Genomic DNA, 11,837 nt, shown 5'->3' with positions numbered 1-11,837 from the left:
CGAAACCGTCAATGCCATGCTAGAGCCGACATCGGCTGCTTGGGACTTCGCCGTGTCTCCCGCCGAAGATGTTTCTATGTGTGGTCGAGGATACGTCATTTTGCCATTGCGCAATCGCATACACCTAAGACTATCGAGGTCCCACCAGGTGTGCCAATTTGTTGTTTCGTCAATAATCTCTATCCTTCCTATGAGAGGGTTACTTGCAGGACCGACTACAAAGTTCTGGACTTTGTGTTTGAGCGTGTGATGTTTTCGTAAGCAATGTCTTTGAAATGTTCAAAAGGAGTAAATATAACTCTTGATGAGTTAGAAAAGGTAGCGAAAAGTAATGACAGGTGAAAATATATTGAAAGTAAAGCAATAAAGTAAAGAAAAATTGGTAAATTTAAATGACTTATGAATGTAAATGGAGGCAAAGGTACATTTTTTGTAGGGAGATGACTCTTTTCTCGTAATTCTTTGGTACTTCAAGGGTACTCCTACTGCAAATGCTCAAAATGACACCCTCTAAAATGATCCCTAACACTTGCTTAAATACTAATAAAAAGTAACAGTCGGGGGGTTACGAACCTATCTTGAGATGACACGTGTCAGCCCACTTCTCCCATGTACGTAGATAACTACCCACGTTCTTTGGCCGCCCACGATCACTCTCACCATGGAGACCCTTCGACTTCGATCGGAACTCTAGGTGTTGACCCATGGATTGTCCAGCTTCTTGTCGATTATATTCCAATGAGCTTTCTAGTCGACTGGGTTTGCCTTCTTTGGCCGAAATTTGTCAGCTAACACATACGTCGAAGATTTCCACTTCTAATATGTTTTCCAATGGCATCTCGTCGCGTCTAGAAATATTTCCAATGCGTTGGCACATGTCACATTTGATAATTGTGGTGTGGACGTCCTTCCATAGGCTAGGTCAAATAGAGGTAATATTATAGGATCTTTGTATTGGTCTTGGACGTGCTTGTATGCCTTCCATAAGGTGCAACATGGCAATGAGTTATAGTATTTTCTATCACTTCTTCAAGGACACATCGACAAAAAATACCATCGACGCCTCTCTTGAATAGGAGGGGATCATACCAATAATATTTTATTAGGTCATTGAAAAACTTTTTCTTTTGTCGTTAAGTTAAGTCAGGTGGAAGTACTTTGGCTTCCAGGTAGTTGACAAAGTCAGCATACCAAGGGGTTTTGGATTGAGCATACACGGCTTCCATGACTCCTTCATTTTCAATTCCGGAGTTTCCTTTCTCTGAAGGATTATCTTTTTGAGAGGATTCAGATATGTTATTTTCTAATTGGGCGATAAGCCGGTCATATGGGAAGTCATCATTGATGGACACTTGGTCAGGTTTTACATTATCGAGTATAGGGAGGTGATATGCTACAATAATTTTAGTTCCTTTCTTATCTTTTATTTCTAAATCAAAATCTTATAGCAGTTAGAATCCATCTTAACAGCCTTGGATTAGCATCCTTTTTAGTTAATAAGTACCGAATAGTTGTGTGATCAATATAGATAATTATTTTAGCTCCCACTAGGTAAGAGAAGAATTTGTCTAATGCAAACACTATAACTAAGAATTCCTTTTTTGTGGTGGCATAATTCATTTGCGCCTTATCCAGGGTTCAACTCGCATAATAAATGATGTGAAGCTTCTTATCTTTTTTCTTTCCCAAGACAGCACCGACGGAAAAATCACTTGCATCACACATTATTTCGAAGGGTTCATAACAATCAGGAGGTTGTATAACGGGTGAAGATATTAAAGCTTGTTTGAGAATTCGAAATGCTTCTAAGCATTTGTCATCGAAGATGAACTCAACGTCATTCATCAAGAAACCAGTTAAGGGTTTAGTTATTTTAGAGAAATCCTTGATGAAACATCAATAAAAATTAGCGTGACCTAAGAACCTTCGAATTTCTCTAATGGTTTGGGGAGGTTGAAGGTTTTCTATAACTTCTATCTTTAACTTATCAACTTCAATCCCCTTATCTGACATTATGTGTCCAAGTATAATTCCCTCTTGAACCATGAAACGCCATTTCTCCCAGTTGAGTACAAGGTTGACCTTTACACACCTTTCTAGTACTATTTCCAAGTTCATAAGATATCCTTCAAAACTATGCCCGCAAATTGAGAAGTCAGCCATAACCACTGCCATGATGTTATCCATAAAATCTGCAAAGATCACCATCATGTATAGTTGAAATGTTGCGGGGGCGTTACATAATCCAAATGGCATTCGTCGGTAGGCGAACGTGCCATAGGGACATGTGAAAGTGGTCTTCTCTTGGTCATCAGGGTGAATTGGGATTTGGAAAAATCCTGAGTAGCCATCCAAATAACAAAAGTGAGAATGCCTAGCCAGTCGTTCAAGCATCTGGTCGATAAATGGTAAAGGGAAATGATCTTTTCAGGTGGCTTTATTCAATTTTATATAATCTATGCATATTTTCCACCCCTGTCTTAATACACTTTGCTACAGCTTGACCTTTGTCATTCTTGACTACTGTAACACCTCCCTCTTTAGGTACGACATGTACTGGGCTGACCCATTTACTATCGAATATTGCGTATATAATCCCTGCCTCTAGTAGCTTTAGTACCTCCCTCTTTACTACATCACTCATAATAGGGTTTATTCTCCTCTGGTGTTCTCTTGAAGTATTTCAGTCTCCCTCTAGCATTATTCGATGCATGCACACAAAAGGACTGATTCCTTTAAGATCAGACATGTTATATCCTAGGGTTGTAGGGTACTTCCTTAAAACATCCAATAACTGCTCGGTTTCTTTCTGACCTAAGTCTGCATTGACTATTACTGGGTGCTTAAGCTCTTTATCTACGAATTCATACCTTAGGTTTTTGGGAAGCGTCTTAAGTTCTACATAAGGTTTCTTTGGGCAAGGCATATGATTAGGACTTTAGTATCCTTAGGTGGTTCCATCTACATTTCCTTTATACATTTGTTGGTGATGTCTATGAAATAGTTGGTTGCATCTATAGCAAGTGACTTTAGAAATTATGAAAGAATGAATTTGATTTTATCCTCACCGACCTCAAAGGTTAGTTTTCCTCGTTTCACATCAATAATGGCACCAGCAATGGCCAAAAAGGGTCTTCCTAATATGATTGGAATGTTGGAATCTTCCTTTATGTCCATTATTATGAATTCTGTGGGAATGTAAAATTGACCAATTCGTATGGGAATGTTTTCTAGCATACCCACATGAAATTTAACTGAGCGGTCAGCTAGTTGGCGAGACATTCTCGTGGGTCTTAGTTCACGTGATTTGAGTTTTTCACAAATCGAAAGGTGCATTAAACTAACACTAGCTCCTAAGTCACAAAGGGCTTTGTCTATGATCAATTTTCCGATTACACAAGGTATGGAAAAACTACCAGAGTCTTTTGATGTAGGGGGCATGTTGTTTTGAATGAGGGTGCTACACTCTGCAGTAAGCGTCACTGTCTCATTATCCTTAAGTTTCTTCTTGTTGGATAGGATCTCTTTAAGAAATTTGGCATAGGAAGACATTTGTGTAATAGCTTATGTAAAGGGTATCGTAATATTAAGCTATTTCAGAAGCTCTACAAATTCCTTAAACTAACCTTCAGTTTTGGATTTAGCCAGTATTTGAGGATAAGAAATGGGTGGCTTATATCGTGGTGGAGGCACGTACGATTTCTCTTTATCAACTGCCTCTTTGGTTTTATTATCCATCCCATTATCATTTGGTTCATTGTTTGTTACCTTTTCGGTTTCTTTTTCATTTTCTTGAGACATGGGTGGATCTTGAATTTTTGGATCCACTAGCCCATCTAATTCTATCCTACTTTGCAGTGTGTTGGCATTAGCATGAACTTTTGGGTTAGGTTATGGTTGGCTAGGAAATATTCCACTTGGTGCTGCTATTGCTGCTTGTTGTTGGGCTGCTTGACAAATTTGGGTTTCTAACATTTTATTATGAGTAGCTATAAAGTCAACCTTACTTGCCAATTGCATAATCAGCTCATTCGTGTGAACGTTCTGGTTTGTATAATATTTGTTTTTTTTGCTTTGGGTTGCAATAAATTTCTCCATCATTAGTTCGAGGTTTGACTTTTTAGGCGTTTGAGGAGCAGCGGGAGCTCCCTTTTGATAACTTGGAGGAACAACAGGTGTTGGGTTTGGAGAAAACAAAATATTATTGTTCTTATATGAGAAATTTGGATGGTTTCTCCAGCCAGGGTTATACGTATTGGAGTATGGGTTCCCTTGGGCATAGTTTGCTTGATCAGACGAAATTCCAGCCAATAGGTGGCATTCGAGAGTGTTGTGTCTAAGGGTTCCACATAATCGTAATTAGATGTTACAACAGCTACGGTAGCTGCTGGAGTTACGGGAAAACTCTCAATCTTCTTAGTGAGGGCATCTAGTTTAGCATTAACATGGTTTATGCCATTTACTCCATACATTATTCCCTTTATCAGTGGTTTCTCTGCAGAAATTATCTCACTTCCCCATTGATAGTGGTTTTGCGCCATATTTTCTATGAGTTGATAGGCGTGTTCGTAGGGTTATCCTTTAGAGCACCGCCAGCTGCAGCGTCTAAGGTTAGTTTGGTGTTGTACAAAAGACCATTATAGAAACTATGGATAATCAGCCATAGCTCATGTCCATGATGTGACAGAGCCTCAACAAATCCTTGTATCTCTCCCATGCTTCTAAAAGAGATTCATTTTATTTTTTCCTAAATCCGTTGATTTTACTTCTTAGCGTAGCCGTTTTTCTAGGTGGGAAGTATCATGGTAGGAAAATTTTATTCAATTTGTTCCATGTAGTTATCAAATTAGATGGTAGAGATTAGAGCCAAGCTCTGACTCTATCTCTCAAAGAAAAGGGAAAGAGACATAACCTTATGGCTTCGGGATTGACACCAGTAGCTTTCAACGTGTCTGCGTATTGCACAAACACTGACAAATGAAGGTTCAGGTCTTCTATAGGGTTACCAGAGAACTGGTTTTGTTGCACATCTTGCAACAGTGAAGGTTTTAACTTGAAATTATTTTCCTCGATGGCAGGAGGTGCAATGCTCGAGTGTGGCTCTTCTTCAGATGGATGAGCATAGTTCTTGAGATGACGATTTTTATTTGTGGCCATATTAGGAGTCATGATATTATATTCTAAACAAAGTTGTCTAACTCGGCATCTTAGAATAAAACGCTCGATTTCGTTTATGGTTTGTATTAGCTCTTCCCCCGAGGAACAAGTGTTTGGGATGCAACCGACGAATAAAAGGAAAAAATAGTTGCCTTAGTTTATACTGCACAACAACGAAGTTACGATATTGACTAAATTGGTCCCCGACAATAGCGCCAAAAACTTAATCCGACTTAGTGAGTCTATTGAAATATCTAACTGCAAGTGCACAGTTGTATCATGTAGTTTTAAAAGATATCAAATCCAGAATGACCAATAATCAAACATATCACTATCTATTAGTGCCATGTAAATCTAAGGCTAATGAAAATATGATTTAGGGGGAAATTTTAAAACAAAAATTAGAATAAAGTTTGGAAAATATATCAGAAAGGAGAGACCGGGATGTGGATCCGGGTGTACCTTGGGGACTTCATAATTTATTAGCGTGTGTTAATGTATTAAATCGCTTTTCAGTAGAAAATTATTAATTTAAAAACCTTTATCTCACACTCTCGTGTTGTTGACTCTATGTATATTTCTATACCATATGTCTGCTCTCGCTAGCCCATTTGTATCAGGAAATAATTTTTGAAAATCAATGAGTTCTAATTAATCATAAAGCGCTCTTGCTGTATTTAGGACTAATGCCCAATTTTTACTATCCAGTTTAAGTCTCACACTCTCGTGGGTCTTGACTCAAAACCTTAATGTTTTCACTCTTATGCAAAAAAATCATAATTAAAATTAAAAATCAAAACCAGAAAAATTAATTTATAAAATGGTTTACGCTAACTTATTACCGAGTCCCGTCGGAACAACGATCCTCACATACCAGACTCAAAATAGTTTAGCTGGACATGTTATTAAACATAAATATGCGATTCATGGTAATGAAAATTAACAACATCATTGCAAGTAAATAAATTTCAAACAAACAGATTAAATTAAAGCAATTATATAAAGAAGCTGATAAACCGGAATTAAGGCGGAAATAACTTCAGGTACACTGAACTGAATGAAAAATAACTTCTAATGCCGACATGATTACTTTGACCTAAGCTTAAAATAAAAGATCCTAAAAGATATAGTGTGATAGTCCCCCAATGTGAGAGATCTATCACTTTTGAATGTATTTTTTGCTTAAAATTAAGAATAAAAGTCATGCGTACAAACTCAGATCTTTCCATTTTCTAGAAACTCACACTTTATAGTGAAATAGGTGTTGAATTAAGTCCTGGTCGTGTTGACTTTGTGAATAAAAATATGGCGGAATAGCGAAAGACTGATTTATTATGTTGCATTTTTTCAGGGGCCAAACTTCATGGCAGTCACCATGAAGCTTGTGGCGGTCACCACAAATGCAAAATGTGAATTTTGGCCTTTTTGATACGAATGGCGGTCGCCATGATGCTCGTACACCACGAGCCTTAGACTTTTCTTCTGCATTTCTTTTTCCTCTTTAGTGGGCTCTGCGTCTTCCTAGTCATGGTGGGTGCCATGTAGGTGGCTACATGTTTATTTGTGCCACTTTTCTCTGTTTTTCGCCATTTTCGTCCAGTTTCTTCATAAATCGACTCTTACTCGTAAAGTACCTGAAACATGCATAAACTACCAGCATAACACTATAAACTGCAACAAATTATACTAATACATGGGCAAATAGAGTCAAATTAAACTATGTTTTTCGGTGTTATCACCTGGTGATCAGTCACCATTTGTGCTAGAGTTTTCATCATTTATACGTCAAAAATCCAAGTGAACGGTATAATTTTGGTCTTAATTTTTTATCATTCGAGCCAATTTGTGCCAAGAAAGTGGTTTTATAGTTTGATTTCTTTTGGCTATTTTTATGTATTTTTTGGTATGTCTGGCATGTGGGATGCAGGATAAAATGAAAAGAGAATCAAGGATCGGAGAAAAGACCAGGCCAAATGAAGGAAGTAGAAGAAAAAGAAAAAAAAAGATTGTGGCTCTTCCCATACGCGTATGATCCGCGTATGGCCATAAACCCTTACGCGTAGTACACGTAGACTAGCAGAGAGGAGAAAAATATATGCTTCTATCTATATGCGTATGGACCTGAATCCTTCCCCGTATCATACGAGGACCAACAGAAGGAAGGAAAATAAAAGATTATGCCCATACACGGATGGTACGCGTATGAGACCTTCCTGGGTGTGCACTATGTTGGCTTATGCGTATCTGGTAGGGTCAGAAGCAAGGCCATATGCTTATGGAATTGGGCAATATATGTATGGAAGCCTAAATTGCTGAAGGCCCCAAAGCACTGTCTATTTAACTAGAAAACACGAATTTACAAGGGTTGGACGATTTTAGACAGCAATGATAAGTTTTGAAGGCTGGAGAACTTATATTTTCAAGGTAGATTCATATTTTCAGGATCTTTTTGTGATTGAAGATCAAGTCATCTAAAATTTCTGTAATGGCAACATTCTTTATCATGTTTTGTTTTATTTCTATGAGTATCTAAACCCCACAATGCTAGGAGGTGTCCTTGATTCAGATTTGTAATGACTTCAAATTCCTCTTTGCAATAACAATTTTATTTCGTCATATTTGATTTGTTCTCTTGATTGTTTTAATGCTTTCTCTATCAGACAAATGGAGTTTGATTTATGAGTAACAATAAAGCTGGACTGCCATTGTTCCTGATTTGCTTGAGAATATTTTATAGTAGATGTTACCTAGGAATAGGAATACCCTATAAGAACTGGATTCTTCTTGATAAACTAATTCTTAATTTCATTTGTACTTATCTATGGACTTAGGAGTTAGGTTTAATGATTAATGGCTTTCTCTCTAAGGACTTAATAGAAAAAAACACGTGTAAGAACCGATAATCAACTATCTGAAATTTGTTGTTGCATTGTGAGTTCAGAGTCGTCACATAATTGAATCTTACACTATCCCTATCATATTACTCTTATCTTTCTAAACCGCGTAATTACTTTGTTTACTTTTTTTCCAATTATTTTCATAATTTAACCAATCAATCCAAAACCCCAAGACTTTTGTTTAACTGAAATTTATCTAGAAGTTTGTATCGTGAAGCTCCTTGGGATCGATACTGGGGATTTACCCTCTTATTACTACATTGACAGATTAATACACTTGCTAATTTATCGATCAAGTTCTTGGCGCCGTTGTCGTGGACTGCCAAAGATTATATAGTTCATAGATCTATTTTAATTAAATTTTTTTTGCTCTGCAACTAAAATTTTAAATTTAAGTTTTTATTTTTATTTTGTGGCTATTTTTGGGTTATTAATAATCTTTGTCTAATTTTTATATGTAAGGAAAACCCTCAACTGATTTTACTTTTAACGCATAAACATAAAGAGCTTTGCACGTTAGGCTCAGACAAGCTAGGGAAGCAAGGTTGGCCCCCTCTGAACCAGAAACTTTGGATTCCAAACAAGAAAAGGAGATTGAAGTTTCTGAGCACTCATATACATAATCTGAAAAAGAGAGAGAATATCCAATTATGGATGAACCACAAGAAAGACTTCTTGGGGATTATGGAGGAGTAAACGCCTCGTTGGGTCGTTTGACTATAGTGAGTCAACCAGTGAATGCCCTAAATTTTAATTGCACCCAACAAACATCCATCAGCTTGAGAAGAGGCCTTTTATACGTAAAATAAATGAATATGCAAATAAACATATGCAAAGGTTTCTTACTATGAGCATTACTTTGAAGATAGTCGGACACTCTGAAGAAGCAAAAAAATTGAGAATGTTTTTTTTCACTCTAACTGAAGATGCCGAAGAATGGTTTTACTCATTACCAGCTGGAGGTATCACTACCTGGGAACATATGGAAACAACTTTTCTGAATGAATACTTTCCTGCTTCTATTTATATTCGAAAAAGATATGATATTGTGAATTTTAAGTAGAAGGAGGTTGAATCAATGGGTGATGCGTACAAGAGATTTAAAAGGTTACTGGTTGTGTGTCCTACTCATAACTTGGATCGTAATAAACAGATGCAAATGTTTGTTAATGGCCTCAAATTGAAGACTAAACAACTAATTGATATAGTTGCTGGTGGCTCATCCAACTTTACTACAACCAGTGGTATCAAGAAGATCATAGAAGCCATTGCTGCAAATGAACATCTAGAATTATATAATAGAAGTGTGAGAAAATAAGAGGGTGTGATCGATTTGAAACATAGTAATCAAAGTGTGAAGATGGAAGACCAAGTTGCTGTTGAAATTGAGAAAAGACTTAAGGCAATGAATATAGGTACTCAACAAGTAGCCCAAGTTCAACCTGTTAATTGTGAGATCTGTGGGGGACCCCATTTTTCCATGCAGTATGTTGCAACCGCGCAATAAATTGAAGAGATAAATTTTATGAAGCAGAACAACCCTTATTCTAACACTTATAATACAGGCTGGAAGAATCATCCAAATTTCTCCTAGAAAGATCAGCAAGGGAATGTTCAAAAGCAGGGTCCCATTCAGTAACAGAACCAACCACAACAATATCAGAATCAATAATAGTATCAACCTCAACAACAATATCGACCTGAATAACAGTATCAACAATAGTACCCACCATAACAGCAATAGTATCAACAACAAGCACCCAAAAAGGCCGATTGGGAACTTGCCATTGAAAAGTTGGCATCTTAAAATTCCCAGTTCCAAGAAGAAACAAGAAATAATCAGAGGAACACTACTACTTCTATAAAAAATCTTGAATTTAAGATGGGTTAGATAGTACAACAAATAGAAAGATCTCAAGCACAAGGTTCCCTACCTAGTGCAATTGTGACAAATCCGAGAGACCATAAAAATGTGAGTGCGGTGATAACAAGAAGTGGAAAAACACTTGAGGTGTCTGAAGACAAATTAGAGGAAGAAGACCCGTTACTGGAAGTGGATATGGAAATAAAGAAAAATCATATTACTATTGAGGAAGAGGTCACACAAAAAACAGGTTGAGAAAGAAAAACCCACAAAACCAAAACCAATCATCAAACTCCCATATACTACAAGATACAAGAAGAAGGGCCAAAATGAGAAAAAAATTGAGAAGTTCTTAGAGATATTTAGAAAGTTAGAAATCAACATTCCATTCTCTGAGGCACTCGAGCAGATGCCCATATATGCCAAGTTTATGAAAGATATTATCACCAAGAGACACACCATTGACCCTGAGCCTGTACTTATGACTAAAACTTGTAGTGCTATTTTCCAGGGTATGAAGGTTCCGGTTGAAAATAAAGATAGGGTTTCTGTCACCGTTCCATGCACCAGTAGAGATAGATCATTCAAGAAAGAACTTATTGATTTGGGAGATAGTGTGAGTCTTATACCTTTATCTATTTATAGGAAGTTGGGAATATGAACAGCTCAGGACACAAAAATGACACTCTAGTTTGTAGATCACTCAATAAAAATACCTTATGGTATAGTTGAAGATGTTCTGGTTAACATAGATAAATTTGTGTTCCCTGTTGATTTTGTGATTCTTGAGATGCCTAAAGATGAAGAGATCCCTCTGATTCTGGGAAGACCTTTCCTAGAAACAGGGAGATGTATGATAGACATTGAGGAAGGAACCGTGACCCTCAAAGTTTATGATGAACTAAAAATTGATGTGAGAAGTACCATGAAGCACAAAGATGATGTAGGAACAAGTAATACAATGGTAGGGATAGATAAAATGGTAGTCCAAGTCCCCAAGTTACCTTTAGAAAGAGTTCTTAGTTTGACAGCTCAGGAAATAGAAGATAGTGAGGATGACATAGAAAAGGAAGTGCTAGCCATGTTGGATGCATAACCACCTTGGCTTAGATCCAAACCACACTGGTGGGAGGTGTAGCGGGGTATTCGTTACCATTAGAGATATTGACTAAATCCAAGGTAAATCATACAAGTCGAGTCGCCACCACACTTCTATTTATCCAAAGGAATGGTTAGAAAGCGAACAAAAACCTAAAAGTTTTATCGAATCAAAAACTAGTAAAAATGTCAGAGATCTGGGTAAGGGGGTTGGTTATGCAATGGGAAGGTGTTAGGCACCCAAAACATCCTAGGTACTCCTAGGGAGCCCTTTTCACATTTGTGGCAAAGGTTGTTGTTTTTTTTTTTTGAAAATTTATTTGTGCAAACATGATTGAAGGGATGAGAAAAGCGTGTATGTTTATCTAATGTACTACTTACTAAAAGAAGGGTCAAAAGAAAATGACTCGCACGGACGTCGCATCCACTGCATACGTATCTCATCTGAATCTGAGAATCAGAGTCTTCGTAGCTCGGCTACCTATGGGTTAAAGAGGAGTGTGCTCGCTAAGACATCGCGTCTTATGCCTACATATCTCATCTGGGATGAAAATCAGAGCAAAACGTAGTTCGACCAACTACGGGGTAAGGGTTGTGTTTTGGGGTGAACGACGTTACTACGCAATCTACCGGATGCTCGACCTTTGGAGACTTACTCGCCTGTAGTAGAAGGAGATAACGTGTTCTTAGGAGAAGAAAAATCAATGAGTTTGGGGTGTTTAGGGATGCTCATGCAAAAAGGCAGTCCTAGATGAAGGAACCGCGCTACCTTAAATGACATGCCACGAGAGGCTATACGAAACCTAAGAAATCGGTAACAT

At 37.4% G+C, this 11,837-nt stretch overlaps 1 non-coding gene across 1 annotated transcript; it reads left to right on the top strand.

Annotated features, from left to right (window-relative positions):
- Positions 1-4,669: 4,669 nt before the first annotated feature.
- Positions 4,670-4,776, top strand: LOC127089685 (small nucleolar RNA R71). The gene has a single exon (XR_007791243.1). It is a non-coding gene; the product is annotated as a small nucleolar RNA R71 (small nucleolar RNA).
- The last annotated feature ends 7,061 nt before the right edge of the window (positions 4,777-11,837 follow it).

This window comes from Lathyrus oleraceus, chromosome 5 (assembly GCF_024323335.1).
Source record: "Lathyrus oleraceus cultivar Zhongwan6 chromosome 5, CAAS_Psat_ZW6_1.0, whole genome shotgun sequence".
Lineage (NCBI taxonomy): Eukaryota > Viridiplantae > Streptophyta > Magnoliopsida > Fabales > Fabaceae > Lathyrus > Lathyrus oleraceus.
This window is presented reverse-complemented; position numbering and strand designations above follow the sequence as displayed.